This window comes from Bubalus kerabau, chromosome 20 (assembly GCF_029407905.1).
Source record: "Bubalus kerabau isolate K-KA32 ecotype Philippines breed swamp buffalo chromosome 20, PCC_UOA_SB_1v2, whole genome shotgun sequence".
NCBI lineage: Eukaryota > Metazoa > Chordata > Mammalia > Artiodactyla > Bovidae > Bubalus > Bubalus kerabau.
The window spans coordinates 11292057-11308371 of record NC_073643.1 but is presented as its reverse complement, the minus strand read 5'-3'; the positions used below and the strand labels follow the sequence as shown (position 1 = coordinate 11308371).

Genomic DNA, 16315 nt, shown 5'->3' with positions numbered 1-16315 from the left:
CTTCTGCTGTGCACCTGAAACTTTCAAAGCATTGTTAATCTTATAGGCTCTACTCCAACATAAAGTTAAACGTTTCAAAAAAATGATCCAAAGGTAAATTCAGAATCAGTAGAATTATACTGACTTTTCCTCATCACTCTCCCTGTGGCTTCAGCAAATGCCACAGGCAGGGCCACAGAAATCCTGTACCTCTATATGAGAAAGAAATTCTGCCTAAAGAAACACAGTAATACAGAGAGCAGACGGTGCTAGCCACGTAAAGTAACTCCTGCAAGGCCGAACGAATGCTGCTAATGACCTAATCAATATAGAAATAAGCACAGATTTCCTCCACAAATGGCCACTCAGTAGCTTCCCTAAAAACATTAAAAAAAAAAAATTGTTTCTCTTTCATTTAAAATTTCCTTGCTGTATTTATGTACTTCATCAAGAATACCCCAGAAGTTGACTTTCCCTCAACACATCTGGTCAGGTCACTGGGAAGACCACCTACCAGTCTACTAGGAAGTACCGTCTATCAGTCGTTTCGAGTTCTCAGATCTGGGTCTGTCTCACTGCTGTGAATTTCATCACTGACAGTACACACCCTCTGATTCCTGCTTAAGCCCAAGGATCTGATGTATAAACAATGAAACAAGTGATATCTCCTCATCCTTTCTTAAAACATCCAAACCAATCTATTTCCACAGCCAGATCAAAACAATGAGGTAATGTTTTCTAATGATTTTAGAAAATCCATTTCAGAGCTCTCTTCTTTTGCTAGACTCATTGGGTGCATCTCTGATTATACACATGGCCTTCTGCTGGGTATAGCCATTGGTATTATCTGCAAAGTGTACAAATGTACAAATCCTAAGTCAACCACAGTATTATTTGAAATCAGCCCTGGTTCTTAAAGCCCCAAATGGCCCCAGAAGGATGCTAAGACTAAACTATGTCACTTCTAGACAAATACAGAAAAACCCCTAGTTAACATTCTTTGTAAAGCAGCATCGAGCCACAACCTTATCCCCTGTGAGATGCCATTAATAGAGAATGAAATATTGTGTGAAATTCTGTGTATACGTGGAATTCTAAACCACCCATGCCCACATCTCTTTTTCAAGATGCCTACCGTCCACCTAAGCTTCTAACATGTCAAACCCTGCTGTCTGTGCAGAGGAGTATCTTCTAGAAAGCATCTGGATTTTAGAGGTTCCCAGATGGCCTTTCATCACTGAACCACTGGCTTGAAAGTGCATACCATGTACTGTATAAGTGGACTGAAACTGGAGCCCCTTTATGCATGAACAGGATACCCAAGGTAACTGCCATGTTAAGAAAACACGCTTAAGACTGAGAAGGGTCTCAAGGGGGTGCTTTTTTGTGTGTGTGTGAGGCCTATGGAATCAAGCAAAGATAGTGACAAGGACAAAGCAAACTGAAAATATGAGCCACCAGGGAATAAATGAATACTACGAATTGGAAAAGCACAGACACCATCTTTAATGCTTACAAGCCCATTTTAGAGATGAAGAAGCTGAGGTTTAGGAAAGCTTGAAAGACTTACTAGCAAGTTGCAGAAGGGAATCTGAACCCAGGTCTGGGAATGCATATTCTCTTAATTGCTTTACGATGTTGTGCTAGTTTCTGCTGTACAGTGAAGTAAATCAGCCGTGTGTATAGACAGATGGAGACACAGATATATATACACACACTCACACACACATACATCCCCTCCCTCTTGGACCTCCTTGCCACCCTACCCCCATTCCACCCCCTAGGTCTTCACAGAGCACTGTGCTGAGCTCCCTGTGCCATACAACAGCTTCCCACCAGCTATTTTACACACGTCAGTGTAAAGCTGTCACTCTTAACTATTCTATTCATGGTAAGTTAGCTACGTGCTAGAAGAATGACAACCTTCTAATCATTTCACCCATTCTGTAGCATTAGTCCTTCCTTGAAAGGCTAAGAGAAGAAAGTATGACCAAAATTTATGGGCAATTCAATATAAAATTGATTCACAAATATTATACTCTCCCAAATCATTCAATAATAGACACTGAATAGTGGAAGAGATTTTAGAAATCATCTGGTATAATTCTGATGCTTTATGGGTAACTTCTAAAAGTAAATTCTTTCTTAGTCTCTGAGGTCAAGAATTTTTAACATGGTGCAGGTCTTAGGACAATGTATCCAGATGTCCCTCTGCTTCCAAATACCTGAATCTTTAACTCTGTCTCAGCCAATGGAAAAAAATACATTCTTAAGAGAAATTATCCTTCGAGTAATTTACAGATCAAAGCTTTTCCTCCTAAAGTTTCCCAGAACTGTATGTAATCCCAACTCCGTCTCATCACAGGCATTATTTTTTAATCTACCAAGGATGTTTATAATATTCTGAAACTATTTCAGTTTCCTTTTTCAAACACACAGTGTAGAATCTAACAACAAATTCAAAAAATCATTTGCTTTCAGAAAAACTTTCTTCTTAAATCTAAACAGATAGGTTAGCTTGATCTGATATGAATTTGAACTCTGCAGTTCGTAACAATGATACTTGCATGAGTTGCTTGCAGCTCTAGGAACAGTGTAAATGTGTGATTTTTATAAATTCAACAAAGGAAACCAAATGGCTTATTCCAGTTCCATACACATTTGTCACAATCAGCTTGTCTTTCTCTTGTGAGAGAACTTCCCAATTCCTGCTTTCATGATTTCATTTTGTGCTCTACTACCATCAACAGAACTTTCCCCCAGTACTGGTGTTAATTCTTCCTTGTTTGCTTTCTGGAAACAATATGGTCTCCACTCTCGAGGTGTACTTTTTGTCAATTTTCTCAATGAAATTTATGGGTTAAAAAATAGATTTTTCTGATTTGTCAAATTAATTTGCATTGTTTATCATCCAAGATATTCTCCATTTATCATTTTGGAGTTTCCTTATGCTCTCAATCATTCAATTCATTATTTAAAGGGTTCTAGTGCATGTCTCTCTCCTAAATGCCTACAAAATCCTACAGAGCAAATTTCCCAAATATTTAGCTTGAGACCTGATGTAAAAATATTTATTTTCAATAAATATTTGAAAACCAAAAATGAACAAGAAAATGAGTGAGTATGACATCTGATGCAACAGACAGATCTTGCTGACTCCCACACAAGAACTCCATCTCTTCCATTCAGCTCCCATGGAAAGTCCCCTACTTTGACACAGTGTGGTCCAGAAGATATTTTTCTGGTTTCCTGTTGAAAATGCCGGTTGTGGCAGACTCTCTTGCTTTCTACGTCTTCCTAAAGCCTGCCATAGCCTCAAAGAAGACAGAATGTTCTCATCTTTCGAAATTAAGGTACCAGGTTTTGCTTTGCTTTGTCAAGTCAGAAAGGTATGCAGATGTTCCTTCCATCGGAACCACACTCAGCATACCCTAAAACGTAGAGGTTAAATTAAGAAAGCAATTCACTCTACTCTTATTCAATCAGATCCCACCCTTTAGGACTAGACTGTTTGGAAAGAGAGGGGTAAGACCTGAATTCAGTTCTACTGGTCCCAAGCAGATTAACTGGTTTGCCAGTTGCTGCTGCTGCTGCTAAGTCACATCAGTTGTGTCTGACTCTGTGCGACCCCATAGACAGCAGCCCACTAGGCTCCCCCGTCCCTGGGATTCTCCAGGCAAGAATACTGGAGTGGGTTGCCATTTCCTTCTCCAATCATGAAAGTGAAAAGTGAAAGTGAAGTCGCTCAGTCATGTCCAACTCTTAGTGACCTCATGGACTGCAGCCTACCAGGCTCCTCTATCCATGGGATTTTCCAGGCCAGAGTACTGGAGTGGGGTGCCATCACCTTCTCCGGTTTGCCAGTTAACCCTCATCAATCCGTTCCCTGCTTCCATATAATAGGGAGGGTAGGGCAACTCTCCTTAAGGCAGGAAGAAAGGTTAAGGAAACCCAACTTTTTATTCTCTTCTCATTCCTCCTCCCCTGCCTTTGTCCATCACTGCCTACTTGCCCAGTTCTTTAGAGGAGTGAATTTCTTCCCCACACCCTGGATAACCTTCACCAACGTTAATCCCTCCAAAGGCACATCTCCAGTAAACAAGTAAACAGGCATTATTTCCAGCTCTGTGTGTCAGCGATTTGGAAATTGTTTGTGCACTTGCCTCATCTTCTCTCCCAAGACCACATTAACTGAGTTAACTATGATTTCCTTTCATAGATGGAAAAGTGATCTAGGTATTCAGTTTAAACGACTGATGTTTTAGGGACCTTGCTATCTCCATAAAAGCCTGAGTCACTGCTTGAGATCTAAAGGAGAAGCTTCTTTGTAAGAGCCAAAATCATTTCTAGTGAAGTTATAATTCTACATATAAGGGCATTTCTTTGTTCTCTTTTTCAGAAAGATGAATGTCAGATCCACTTAGGCTGAAACTTTTAGGGGAAAAACACAGTTAAAACTTTACTTAGAGCTGATTTTAATCCTGAATAATAGGAGCCATCAACAATATAAAGGTCAATTTTTCATTCCACAAGCCTATTAAATAGCTGGCATGTGCAAACAAGAACAGCTAAAGACAGTGGGAAAAAAACACACTGGGAAATACACACAGGCCTTGTTTCGTGGCACTTGATTGCTCTTTGTAGTTATTGTCTTTTTATTTTTTCCAAATTAAAGGTTTATGGCACCACTTCATCAAGGGGGTCTATTGGTGCCATTTTTCCCAAGCGCGTTCGTTCACTCCCTGTCTCTGTGTCACATTTTAGTAATTCTAATATTTCCAGCATTTTCTTTATCATGATATTTGTTATAAAAGTGATCTGTGATCAGTGATCTTTGATGCTACTCTTCTAAAAAGATGCTTGACAACTTGCTGAAGGCTCAGATGAGGGTTGTTAGTCTCTTTGAGTAACAAAATATTTTTAGATTAAGGTATGTACATTGGTTTTTTTAAAGACAGGATACAATTGCACACTGGGAACCAAAAACATTTCATGTGACATGCTTTATTGCAATAGCAGCTTTATTGAGGTGGTCTGGAAATGAACCCCCTATATCACTGAGGTTTGCCTGTACCTGTATACTTTTGAGATAAATTTGTATTTTGCTTAATGCCAAATGGATAGCATTTAAGCATATATATTATGCTGATTCTAGAACATATATATATACTATATATATATACCTACATACTATATTAGTGTAGATATATATATATATGTGCCTGTGTGTGTGTATATATATATGTATAGTATATATAATATACATTGGGTTGGCCAAAATTTTCATTTGGAATATTTATATATTCCTATATATATATATATAATGCTGTATATAGTCTCTGCTGCTGCTGCTAAGTCGCTTCAGTTGAGTCCGACTCAGTGGGACCACATAGACGGCAGCCCACCAGGCTTCCCCATCCCTGGGATCCTCCAGGCAAGAACACTGGAGTGGGTTGCCATTTCCTTCTTCAATGCGTGAAAGTGAAAAGTGAAAGTCAAGTCGCTCAGTTGCATCCGACTTCGTAGCGACCCCATGGACTGCAGCCTACCAGGCTCCTCCGATGGAGATCCATGGGATTTTCTAGGCAAGAATACTGGAGTGGCTTGCCATTGCCTTCTCCAATATATTCTCTGCTGCTGTTGCTGCTGCTGCTGCTAAGTCGCTTCAGTCGTGTCTGACTCTATGCGACCCCATAGACGGCAGCCCACCAGGCTCCATCGTCCTTGGGATTCTCCAGGCAAGAACACTGGAGTGGGTTGCCGTTTCCTTGTCCAGTGAGTGAAAGTGAAAAGTGAAAGTGAAGTCGATCAGTCACGTCTGACTTTTCGACTTTTCGCGACCCCATGGACTGTAGCCTACCAGGCTCCTCCGTCCATGGGATTTTCTAGGCAAGAGTACTGGAGTGGGTTGCCATTGCTTTCTCCGATATACTCTCTAACCTTTCCTAATTTTTTGTTCTAGCACTTATTAGAATATTGAAGGTTTATAAATGTACTCTCAGGTACCTTCTGAGAAATTTCATTGGAACATTTTTCTGATGGTACTATTTCTCAGAACAGTGTGTGTGTGTGTGTGTTCAGTCGTGTCTGACTCTGTGACCCTTTGGACTAGAGTCTACCAGGCTCCTCTGTCCATGGGATTCTCCAGGCAAGAATGCTAGAATGGGTTGCCATTTCCTTATCCAGGGGATCTTCCTGACCCAGGAATAGAACCTGCATCTCCTGTGTCTCCTGCATTGGCAGGTGGGTTCTTTACCACTGTGCTACTAGGGAAGTCCCCTCAGAAGAATGGCTGATATTTAATTATGATTTTTAAAAAGTGTGGTTATCTGATGAATTAACTGCTTTGCACAGCTCAGCCTCTCTACGGAACACCTTTCATGGTTCTCCATTTTATGATGGGGACCAACTGATTAAAACCCAATTATGACAGACATCACCCTCTGACCATTTTCATGTAAGGGCTGAAATGATTCATTTCAGCAACATTAACTGAAGATACTTTATAGAGTCTGAGGCCATTATAAGCGGCGCACTCCGAACAGCTTTCTCACGGCTTGGAGACAGGAAACCAAAGCCGCCAGAGGGGGCGCCAGAGAGCCCAGCAGCAAGCCCACTGCTCTGCTTGCCTTAACTTCCGAGAGGATGCTGAGAAATGTTTCCACCTCCCCAGCCACCCCAGAGTTGCTGCTCCTGGTCGCACTCCTCAGCGCAGGATGCAAGGTAACTCCTTCCTGGATCCATTTCAGTTCCTTCGCATTCAATAATGATCTGGCTCTTCGGCCACCCCTTTTGGATGGTGGAAATTACTCAATTAAAAAGTTTTAGAGAAGTCCTCTCCTTTCACTTTCCAGACAACTCTCAGTGGTTCCATCTCTGCCCCTAGAGACTGACAGGAGAGAATGACCTTACTAAGCATTCCTATCCTCATACAAGGCCCACCTCCTAGATTAGTTACTACCTCTGCTTGGCTGTCGATATTTTCTAGGCTCACAGAAAATATTGTGCCTAGAAAAATCTCTCTCTAGGCACAGGGAGAGTAAGCTAGTTTCCAGTTTCAACCAGTAAAAATGGTTACAGGGTGGAAACAGAAAAGAGATGTACTCTAAATTACTAAAACACAGACACACAAAATGCTTAAAAGAAAGTTTTTCTCATTCCATGTAATCAGATTAAATCTCTCTCTCAACATTTTTTATATGAAAAGGTGATGATTTCCTTTTAGTGAATAATACCAAGGTACCAGGGACTTTGTTTCTGCTTCAGTCTTGCCAAGCAGGCCTCAGGTGTCCCATATGCTACATGAAAACACTGAAGCAAGGAGGAATTAACGAAATCGCTATGGTCACATGATGGGCATTTGTTTGTGACTGAACTGGTGTTACTACAGTCTTGAGGAAACTAGGAAGCAGAGAGGGGTTGGACACATTTTCAGTTATTTACTTAGACCCCGAAGCTAAACCCCAGGACGGGTTGCTCAGGTAGTAAATTGCGTATTTACAGAGCTAAGTTTTGGAGAAGTGAGATTTAGGTGCACCACCACATTTAGACTTTGTTTTCCGGACCTTTTCTTTTAATCCAGATTTTCCACGTTTCTCTGATCTGCAGAATCCCATGGAGGCCCGTATCTCAGTGTACAGTCCGTCATCATGAGCACACAGCAGTTCCCTGCCTGCTCTCTGATGAGTTCCAGCATCCTCTAGCCCACACCTCTCCTTTAGTTTTAACCTGATAAGGGATCCCAAGCTCCTCTGAGTTCAAAAGGTCTCCTTATCTATAGCTTCCTGCATCATATCTGACAAATCATGCAGACGTTGCAATCATTATCATTGTGAAATGATATCCCTCTTGGACCGATATTTACATCCATGTCTTATGATATGAATACATTTTTCACATATAAACTCTCTTAACTAAATACACTCTCCCACCTCTTCATGCTGAAAAAAAAAAAAAAAAAACACTAAAAACAAAGCCACATGTAGTTCCAGATGAAGTTGATAATTATAATAGTAATTAAAAATGAAGGAGTCCAGTTGTTAAGGGCGCTGCACGGAGCTTAAGCAGATAGCAACAGCATGGACTCACATCACGATGGCATGCTGTATCATTTCGTCTTTCCCAAACTCTACCCATGATTATGTGGAAATTTCAGGGTTAGAGAAAGATTTTAATCTTCACAAAGGAAATATGAAATAAATGCTGAACGAAGTTAAATGAGCACCGACGTGAAAATAAAAAGACAAACCATTAATACCAACTAGTTGTTTCCAGTGGGATTTCTAAATTCGTCTTTAGTGCCTTGCCATTTGTTTGATAATTTCCTAAAATTCTTACAATGCTAGTATATCTAAGTAAATTGAAAATAAATATAAAGCTGTATAACTTAAAAGTGTTAGTGCCATTATTCCCATAAGCCGGATAAAAGAAATAGGATCACAGATATGACTGCCATGGCCTGACCATGAATGAATTTGGCAGAGTTCAATAGCAATTTCAACCTAACTGTGTGCTTCGTTGACTTAAAAGAGTGGTCATCTGAGTATAAACCTTTATCTTCTTTCTCTAAAAAAATAAATGCTATATTTATAACAAAAAGATCTTTTGATACTCATTTTTAAAAATTGCATTTTAAAGAATCGAGTGTTTGAAGCTTGTAAACAATGCTGAAGTCTTGATTCTGTCACATATTCACATGGCATCTACTTATTTTCTAACAGCTCTTTGATGATTAAATTAAGTCAGATGACAGCAGCCCTGGGATTTCCATCAGAGTGGTATACATACTAACCAGCAAAATGCTAAGAAAAACCTGGCAATGAAGAGTGTGGATATTTTCTTATCAATAAATATTAGAACTTTATGTGGGGATTTTAGCTGGTGGCTTTAGAAAGGTATAAAAAAACTGCAAAATTAACACAATAGCTTTTTATTTGCCCATTGAGTTTATGAGCAAGAAAAAGTCAAACAGTTATGCATAGTCCCTGAATTTCAGAGAGTTGCCATGCTCCTCCTTCATTCTCTGCCGACCCATGGCTGGATTTTTCTATGTGATGGTGATGAAATCACCTGAAAGCAACTCAGACGACGGAACGATCAGATGACAGCTGGGCCTTCTAATTTCCATGTCAAGGCATATCATATTTGGACTTGGAAGACTGTAAAACTTTTAGAAATTGATGTTCCGTTGTTTTCTGAAGATGTGGAAACAGTTTACCTCAATTATTGGCACTGATTTTCCATTGCAACCAGATCAAATTATGTCAACATGCATTTTTAGTTTTCCCTTTAAGGTATGATGCTGTGGATTAGATGGTCCTAAAGTGAGTATTGGACCTTGACAACTGGAAGAAAATCTGCAAAATATGTGAGATCATTCCTCTGGTTTGCATTTCTCTAGAGATGATCCTCACTCTGATCACGTTTAGTGCATGATAAAGAAGCAACTGACAATAAAGGAAATGTAAAAGAATGTGTATCCATTATTAAAAATTCCAGCACTACATCCATCCATCTTAGGTTGAAAAGTCACAGAGTTCTTTTGGAAGTCTTTATCACAAACACTGATTTCCTATCTTGTGTGGGTCCTTCCTATCAGGAGGTTGATCTGGGTTTACTTAGGTAGATTAGCTTTGTGAATATGTCGCAGTGAAAAAAACTTGCAGAAAAAAAAGACTGTATATTACATTAAGTGATTCTGCATAGAATCACATGCTGCGTAACCACAGAAATCTCTACAAAATTTGCCTAAATATTTGAAATAAAATGTGACGCAGTTGTTTTCCTGTTAAAAATCTTAAATCCTTCCCTTCAACTGAAACCGAATTTCATTTTTACTTATATTAAAACCAATGTTACTATTCACAGAAGTGAAGTTGTCAACAAAAACCTTAATATTTTGTGTGTTATCCACAACACATTTTTTTTGTAAGAATTGCACCATTTTAAAATGGTGTGAAATGTAATAAATTGATTAAAGGCCTGTTTCTTAAAGGGCTAATCACTAGTGGAACCCTCTTTCCTTTACCTGAAGAAAATGAAATATTTTCTGCTGCTAAATAAAATAAACAATTGTAACATATTAATACTTTAAAAATGTTGTATGAACTTATGATTGAGGGATAATTATGACCTTGTACCTTGAGTGAGATAATTCTGGGTGAATTCTTTGGCCTTTAAATAAGTCACAGATGCAATTTTATCCTAATAGATATCACTTGGTCACAGAACTTTAAAAAATCTCATATAACCTTTGGCATGGACATTGTATATTAGGTAGGGGTTATAAAAAACTGCCAGGAGAAATTTTCTCAAGAAAAGGATGTAGAGGAATTTAAACTATTGATCTACTGTGGCTGCAGACCATGGTTACCAGTCCTTCCACCTGCCGATGTGAAGATCGCTGCTGGCGGCAAGGGAAGAGCATAACATGATGCTAAGGGCTCAGTTTGAAGGTAGAGTCAGTTTGGTGTATTGCAAGTCAGTTCCTTTTGTTTTTTCAATTTCTCCTCCATTGTCCCGATGGAATGATTTCAATACATGTTTTGTTTTATCTGCGCAGCTATTTCCCAGGGCACAGATACCTCCCAGTAATTTTAGAGAAAGGTGCCTTCAAAATGCTAGATGGGCATTTCATGACTTACAAAAACACAATATCACCAGATTACAGAGGATTCTGAAACCACAAGCTAACACTGCTGCCAAACATTAAAAACTGCAGAGTAAACTTGAAACTCTGTCTCAAGGACTTGATTTTTGATCAAGCAGATGATACTAATGTATGCAGTTTAAATACTGTGTATCTCAGCTCCCGTCTCATCCTCATAGAAATGAAAGGGCTGTGATGTAAATACAAATAATACATAACTTTGAACATCCAGAGCCAAGTTTAATCCAAGATGAGCAAAATTAATTTAGATTATAAGACTCTGATCTACTGAAAAAATCAATTTATTAGCACTTGGCATAAATATACATTAAATGAAACCAACCTCAGAAGCAAAGATAGCCTGAGAAAAACAAATCCAGTCACAGATAAGTCTTGCTAATGTTCTTTTTCTACCTTCAACAGTCCTTCAGCAGTGACTTCTATAACTGTTTGAAATCATTAAGTATATTTAACTTTCAACGTTAGAATGAAAAATAAAAGAAAGCAAAGTCAGAAATGTAAAGACTCTGGAAGCACCGATTAAAAAAAAAAATGAAGGTCGTTTGCCTAAAGAGAGGAAGTATGGATTTGATAAGTTCATCATCACTGACTTAAAATATGTTCAGAACTTCGCTGGTGACATAAGGCATTTTTGAGGAAGCCAATTCTTTTCCTGATTAGAGATTCACAAATTTCTCAACATGCACCACTGTGTGGAACCAGTTAGGACCATGCCAGTACTTACCATTTGAAGAGATGGTTTTCAGTGTCCACATCACCTTTAAGCCCCAGATTCTTTCCTAACCTTGTCATGAAGCAGATCTGAATTAAACTAACGTATATACAAAGGGTTCATTTGCGATTTTCAAGCTTACAGACTTCAAACTGTCTCCCCATAGTAATGAGGATTTTCAGTCCTATCCACTTCTGGCTATATGGTATATTGTGTCTTCACCGGCTGACTCACTCCACACTCCACTCATGCAGTTTATCATGATCTTGTGCACAGATATAATCTACATTGAATTCAGATGAGAATGCCCATTGCCTAGAGAATCTGGAGAAAAGTAGCAGCACTGTGGTTCAAATAATATTTCTCCGGTAAGAGAAATACTATAGTCAATGTAGATTACTTTCTCCCTCTCAAAGTAGAATGTGGAAAACAGAAGCAACTGCAGCAAATTATACTAAGTCTCTGCAATTTATTTTTCTTGTTTTTTTTTTTTTTTTTGGGGGGGGGGTTACTTCTTGTAAAAATTGACAAGATTCAGGACAACTTTGAACACTGTTCTAACAGCTTCATTTAATAATAATTATGACTCATTTCTCCACTTAATACAAACTTCTCACTTTCTCTTGTGTTTATTACTTTTCAAACAACCTAGGCATTTTTCTAATTAGCTTTACTCTGCACAAAGAAATAACCCGACTGCAGTACCTTGTTAAAGTGAAAGTGAACGACAGGGACCTTTCTGATTGAGCATTCTCACTTCCTACCTCAAGACAGGCATTCTGCACATATGCAAATAACTGCAGACAGATGGCTTTGTATATCTTACGCACTATAACATTAAGACATGTCCCCCCTCATTATAAAATCCTGAAAATTACCAGCGCTGCCTCTGCCATCTACATTTAAGAAATAGTTAACCTTTGGTAACATCATCTATTGTGCTTATCTCAAAGTAAGGGGGGAAAACAGCTTAAATATTCTATCAAGTTCAGCCAAAACTTCCTACTTCACTTCATTGTCACAATACTTGATCTAGACTCCACGTTTATAAAAGAAAATGAAAAGCAAATTCACAAGGCAGAGCTTCAAGTCATCAGCCTATCTTAGAAGGATTTAGTTATTTTATGCCCGGAACATTTTACAAGCTCCAAACCATTCCCCAGTACAATATTTTAGGAAGGTGAAATTACTTCTGCACGTCTTACCACCCAAGTACCTGACAGTTTGGATTAAAAATAGTATATACACAGCAACTCCCTGGTTACTATTTCCCTGAAGTTTTAAGGCACTCCAATTATTGAATCTTCTTTCTAAGAATTACTGGAGAGGTTGATGAAAACACATATCAAACTATTCACAGGTAATTCTCCCACTAAAATCAACTGGCCTCTGTCAGTGCGATTCATTAGGACTAATGAAAATTACCATCTCCTGTAGCCAGTCTGTACCTTTCCAGACATCCTTCCCCAGGATCCATCACCATGCCCAGCTCTGCCTTCCATCCTGCTCCTTGTAGTGCTGAGTGAGGCACTCACTCCTTCATTAAATAGCATTAAAAATAGACCGCACAGAACTCCCCAGTGGAGCATGCTCTAATGGGGCTAGTGCCACAGTTCTCAAGGTAACCACACTCAGCTGGTATCCAAGAAGGAAAGTCACTGGGAGACCAGCAATTTACTAATTTAATAGTGCAGTGCACCCAAACCTATCTCAGTCTGAGCTGAACACCGTAAAAGAGAAATCAGCATGTAGTGAAATGAAGTCACAGAGAAGCTCAAGGTGCATTTCTGGAGTGTGTAAGTTTCTTTAAATACACATCTCTGAAAAAGTACTCTGCTGAAGAGACATTCATCCAAAGCAACTTATTTCAAGAATTTATTGGACAATATTAATCACAAGCACTGAGGATAAGTTAAGACATCTCTGTAGAGCAGTCTGAATGTCTTAAAACTGTATTTAAAGCAGATTACGTGAGACCAAGTGATAGTATTAATAAGCAAGGGTAGTAACAGCCTTTTGCAAGGAGGAACTGTATTCCTTAAAGAATATTCTAAACTCCCTCTCTGGAGCCTTGAAAAACATTCTGTTCAAGTGACAAAGTATAAGAATGTTATTAGAAAGGAAATTCAGGATCAAACACACATACATACCTTAGAAATCCATGTCAACCTGAGATGAGGGCAAATGTTATTATCTCCCATGCGATCCTTATTGGGAAAAAGCAGAAGCAATCACTGCCAAGATAACCAGACTACTCGGCTACATGGCTAGAGCTCTAGGCTTCCAAACGACTGCCCTCTGCGAAAATGACATTGCCTAAAACCTTACGAAGACATGTAAGCCCCGTGGTGACAAAACCCGAGCAGCAGCTGCATTTATTTTAAAGTGGCAAAGGTTTCCTAACTTTTACCAAATGAAAAGTGATTTCCTGTCAGCTCCGTTTCTCCGTTTTCTCAAAACAATCACAGCCATTTTGGTCACCAAAGTGGATGAAGAAGAGGAGGTGGGGATCATTTGGATTTCTTCAGTATTTGAGTGAAATCTTGTTCACATTCAGCCTAAACTTTGGAGATCGTCATCTTTATTTGGGGAGGCTGAAGTGTCATACCAACAGACTTGAAAAAAGTCAAATTAAAATGGGTATCTGCACTCCAAACACAATCTCGTGAAAGTGATTCTTACCAGCCTTCCATCCCTCTAACTTTCAATTCTTTCTTTGTCTTTCCAGCCCAGATTCTGTGCTTGCCTGTATCTTCAGGATACTGAACTGACAGCAACCACATCCACTCCAGCCCCATTTCCATGCATGAACACCCAGAGAATCCATTTCTCTTCCTAGGAAACTTTCTATACACCTGTCTTATTCAACTACCACTGCATCTACAACCCTGAGGCAGAAGATGTTAAATTTGGAGTTTGCAATGATACAGAATTCAGATACATAAAAATGAGACTGAACATCTTTCCTCTAAACCCCGGGGGAGCCAGGATCTCAAGTCCTCTGAGGGCAACAAACAGATGACAACTTTCTGCCCCTAGCATAGCTCTCTTCCAAAAGAAATATGCACATTCCCAACTTTCTACAGAGAAGCCTTTAAAGATCAACTGTATACTTCTCTGATGAAGAGACCTGCTCTTTTCCATTTTCTTCCTGCTTTTCATTTTTGCCTCATTCTGGGGAGGGGGGAGTCTACCCCTCCTCCGACAAAGCATGAAAACACAATACATACATAACAACAGCTTTCTACAAACAGGAAGGAGAGACCTAGACTTAAAGACAACTCGAAAGAAAAGCACAGATGCAAGGCAGGAAGGAAGAGAAAAAAAAAAGAGAAAGAAAGGACAAAAGGCGTGCAATGTTCACGTCGGAAGACCTTAAAATTATTTTACCTTGACCGAAAAGTGGACGTCCCCCCAGCGTCTCTGTTCCTTGATTGATTTTGGTTTGTGGCTTTTATTAGTATTATTGTTTCTCACGGATGACTTGGCTCTATTTGTTTGCTTTGGCTTATTATTGTTATTATTTTGGGTCGATTTATTTAACTGCTAATAAAAGGAGCCTTCTGCGGCGTCGGCGGGGCTCCCGGCAGGGCTGCGGCACCCAGGGCTGCGGCCACAGCAGCGGCTTCGGCCGGTGACCCCGAGGTCCCTGAGGCTCCCCGCTGCTCAGATGCGCTCGGGGGGCGCTGCAGCCGCCTTCTCGGCCCCTGGCTGCGGAGAGGGAGCGAGCTCCCGCCTCCTGGCTGCCAGTCCGTCCCCGGGCACGTCTGTCTGTCTGGCCGTCTGTCCCTCAGTCGGGCAGCCCACCGCGGGCCTCCCGCCGTCCCGCGATCTGCTTTTCGAGCTGCCCCTCGCGGCGGTCCCTCCGCGACTCTTGGTCCCACTAGCGAGGCAGGGACCTTCTCCCGGTCTTCTGCACCCGCATCTCTCTCGTTCTGCCACTCCGCGCCTCCGGCCGCTTCCCTCGGACAGAGGAGGGCGTCTGCAGGGAGGGCGCGCGAGGCTGCTGCTCCCTCTCCCTCCTCTGTCTGCGTCCCCTGCCTCTCCCTCCCTCTCTCTGCGTGCCGGTCTCCGCGCCTCCAGTTGTCTAACTGCTCCCACCTGTCCGCCGCTCTGTCACTCTCAGTCCCTCCCTGAGCCAGCCAGCTTCGGGCGTCCCTGGTCCCGCGCGCCCAGCTCCCCGCCTCCGCGCGCCCCTGCCCTCCCACGCGCCCGGCTCCTCCCCGTAGCCCCGGCGGTGTCCGGTCCCCGCCCGGGCTGGCGGCAGAGTGCGGGTGGCATGTGGCGTGGCAGCTGCTCAGCCGGCAGACTCCAGCCTCTGACCCGCCACACCCGGGAGATGGCCGCGGTCGGGCGCCTGCGGGGGCCGGGCCTCGGCCACCAGGCGCAGCCGGAGTTGGCCGAGCCGGAGCGCGGGCACCTGCCCGGTGTGCCCGGAGCGCGTGGTGGTGCCATCCGTCCCCTGGCTGGTCTACTCCACCGGCCCCCGGGCTAGAGACAAAGCGCCCGAGCCACGAACGGCGCGTGAACATCATTCATCAGAGAGAAAACTGGCACGTTGCCCCCTGCCCCTCCACCATGCGTCTCCGCTCTCGGCCAGCGCGCATCCCTCCCCGCCCCGGGCCAGAGCCCCAAGTACCTCTCCTTGGCGCCTCCCGACTCTGGCGGCGGACACCTGGCCAAGCCGTGCTCACTCCCTTCCTCCGGGGCTCACTCTCCAGGCCAACTCTGCAGAGAATATCCCACAACAATAACACCTCACTCCACCCAAATCCAGCCGAAGCCTCAGCGCTCTCAGACATTCGCGGCTTTGAGCAGGACCCCAAGTCCTCTTGTGCGGCGCCCACTCCCCGTGGGCGCCCGCCCAGCCCGCTGCCCACCCGGGCGCTGATTGAGAATCACAGAGGTGCCCCAGAAACCCCTGCAGGCTAGGGCGTGGGGCAGGGCGCAGAGTT

General features: G+C 41.9%; 1 protein-coding gene across 18 annotated transcripts in view; it reads right to left on the bottom strand.

The window, feature by feature from the left end:
* The window catches only part of ARPP21 (cAMP regulated phosphoprotein 21), a 165353-nt gene extending 149336 nt beyond the window's left edge, over positions 1-16017 (bottom strand). For 8 of the 18 annotated variants that reach the window (XM_055557336.1, XM_055557345.1, XM_055557346.1 and 5 more), the window contains exon 1: positions 14751-15455. The gene's annotated coding sequence lies outside the window, so the exon portion shown is untranslated. The other 10 variants (XR_008705973.1, XR_008705974.1, XR_008705975.1 and 7 more) reach the window with 9 other exon arrangements.
* Positions 16018-16315: the final 298 nt, after the last annotated feature.